This window comes from Saccostrea cucullata, unplaced genomic scaffold (assembly GCF_032062105.1).
Source record: "Saccostrea cucullata isolate Sc308-1 unplaced genomic scaffold, CSIRO_AGI_Scuc_v1 ctg11743, whole genome shotgun sequence".
NCBI classification, from domain to species: domain Eukaryota; kingdom Metazoa; phylum Mollusca; class Bivalvia; order Ostreida; family Ostreidae; genus Saccostrea; species Saccostrea cuccullata.
In genome coordinates, this window is record NW_026922673.1 from 12601 (window position 1) to 15624 (window position 3024).

Here is a 3024-nt window from a genome sequence, read left to right on the forward strand (position 1 = left end):
GGCCAAAATGGCTGACCAAACTTTTACATAGAAATATAAAGGAAAATTCTTTAAAAATCTTCTCAAGAATGACAAAGCCACAATTTATCATTTTTAGCTCACCTGAGCCGAAGGCTCAAGTGAGCTTTTCTGATCACATTTTGTCCGGTGTCTGATTGTCTGTCTAGCTGTTTTGTCAAAATGGCTGATCAAAGTTTTACATAGAAATATAAAGGAAAATTCTTTAAAAATCTTTTCTCAAGAATAGCAAAGCCATAAATCATCAAATTTATATGGAAGCATCCTCAGGTAGTGTAGATTCAAGTTTGTTCAAATTATGACCCCTAGGGGTAGGGCGGGGCCAAACTGGCCGACCAAAATTTTACATAGAAATATGTAGGAAAGTTCTTTAAAAATCTTCTTTTCATGAATGACAAAGCCATTATTCGTCATATTTATTTGGAAGCATCCTCAAGTAGTGAAGATTCAAGTTTGTTCAAATCATGACCCCTAGGGGTAGGGCGGGGCCAAAATGGCTGACCAATTTTTTCATAGAAATGTTTAGGAAAATTCTTTAAAATTCATCTTCTCAACAATAGCAAACACATGATTGAACATGGGAGTAATTTTGGATTAAAATTTTCAATAAACCAATTTCTACTTTTGCCCAGTTACAGTGCTCAGGTAAGCGTTGTGGCCCATAGCCCTCTTGAATAAACATCTCTTATTTTTTTTATAGATGCCACCCCTGCGAGACGATCATGAATAATTCATGAATTTCCTTGAATTTTTCATGAATTTAATTCATGAAATGTTCATGAAATGTTCATGAAGATCCTATGAACTTATTATTGGACATTTTCAAATCATGAATTTTTATTCATGAAAGAAAATTGATGAATATTCATGAATATTTTTTTTCATGAATAATTCATGAAGAGTCATATTCATGAAGATTCATCATTTCAAGAATGTCCAATAATAAGTTCATAGGATCTTCATGAACTATTCATGAATAATTTAATGAATTTTTCAGGAATGTTCATGAATGAATAAAATTCATGAAACATTAGCATTCATGAATATTCTTGCTTATTCGTAAACAAAAAACGAAATATTATTATTCATGTTTATTCATGAAAATGCTTGAAGTCATGCTAAAAAAAGTAACCAGTAGATAATTTATAATACAGCATCTTAAAAGATTTTACAGAAATGTTGTTTGTTTTCCAACCATGGCAACAAAATCTTTGTTAAGAAAAATTAAAATAGACAATCTGACACATTAAACCATAGTAAATGAGTAATGTAGTTCATTCCTGGTAAAAGTATAAAAAAAAATTCAATTCAAATGCAACTCTTTGCAGAATTTTTAACCTTACTTGGTCAAAAGGAGAGGGGGATCCTTCCTCAGCATGTTTCAAATTGTGTTTTAATGCCAGAAATTGAACAGTTTTTAATTCCAGTCTAGGAGAAAAGTTTGTTCAGCACCAGGGAAACAGTTTTCAGTGCTTTCAAGCAGTTCGAGCAGAGATGGTCAATTCAAAAATCCTTATTATCTCTCCATGTGGAATTTCCAGAACTTCATCATTTGGATCCTTTGATTGAATATCATTCATATTTTCATTTCTTTTTTTGTTTCTTTTTCAAGAGCTCAGATTTTTGTGCAGCCAGAGTTTCTTCTCTTCTGCTCATCAACATTTGTGAACTGCTTCTCTTTTTCCTTCAAAAAGAAAGATTTTCTGAAAGTACTCATGATTGTAAAACATAAGACTTTTTTGTATTAAAATATTTTCTTGCATTTTAGATTCATTTAATTTTGCATCAGAGACACTTCCAAATTTAAACATTCTGAGTGGAATTTAAGCCTATTTTCTTGGACCGCCATTTTGTAGATCAATCAGGCCTATGAGAGTTTTGAGTCTCAGTCTATAATTAATGTATGTTATATGGTTGGATCCAAACTCAAAGCAAAGTTAGACAAAAATTGCATTAAAAAAAGAGACATATTAATTTATTATAATGTGCTTTAATTAGTTGTTATTTTACAAATAGAAAGTAACATTTACAGACAGATTTCTGACTCAGTGATTGTCTCCATGTTTTGTCACTCACCAGTTATGAAGTAGATCGATCCTATATTTAGTCTTCCTTCTTCATATTCTGTTATTTTCTTTAAAAGTTGACAAAGATCAGTGACTGTACTGTTCATTGGACACACCTTGTGAGAGGGTGAAAAACAACAAATTACAAAAGCATAATAAAAATTTGACAAAATATCAAAATCATAAGCAATCATACAAAATTAAATGCGTAACTTTAACATGTGAGCTGAACAGGCCTATGCCTATCGCATGCTGGAAATGCGCGGTTTTACAAAACATTGTAGTTGCAGAATTTAAACATGATAAAATATATTGCATAATACTGTTAGATACAGATGATCAAGTTAGATATAAATTCAAGTAAAACAATATAAAACTTACTCCTTAGGGAGGCCAACATCACCAAACTTCACAGCCAAAACGCCAGGCAAACCGCATGGCTACCATAATTAGTATAAACAGAATATTTAATCGATCATACCAATTTCACGCAGATGAATCAGTTGCGAGTGTTATATTAGCAGATGATGGTGTTAACTATGCAGATTTTAATGCTTTACCACTAGATGAAGCACTTCAGGTTGTTCTTACAAACAATGATGGCTGTTTTGTGTGCTTTGGTGGAAATACTATGCTTATCGGATCAACAGAAGGCGGTTTCTTTACTTTTGACTCTCATTCTAGATGTTCAGATGGAATGTTAAGTGTGTCTGGAAGGAGCACAAGAATTTTACTTCAAAATGTAAATGAAGTGTATTCACATCTTCAAGGTCTTGCTCTTTCAATGGGGTATTCAAAAGGTGTTGAATGTAACTTGAGTGGCGTTTCCTGCAAAATCAGCTGTATTGCAGATGTTAATGATTTGATTGATCATGAAGAAGATATTTCTAATGTATCTGAAAGTTCTAGGTTTTCAGCAGAAACCATTGATGAAACATGT

At 32.2% G+C, this 3024-nt stretch overlaps 1 long non-coding RNA gene across 1 annotated transcript; it reads right to left on the reverse strand.

Annotated features, from left to right (window-relative positions):
• Positions 1–1147: 1147 nt before the first annotated feature.
• Positions 1148–2524, reverse strand: LOC134262184 (uncharacterized). Its single transcript, XR_009990968.1, has 3 exons — positions 2466–2524; positions 2095–2200; positions 1148–1702 (listed from the first exon to the last, which is right to left on the reverse strand). It is a non-coding gene; the product is annotated as an uncharacterized LOC134262184 (long non-coding RNA).
• Between the last annotated feature and the right edge of the window lie 500 nt (positions 2525–3024).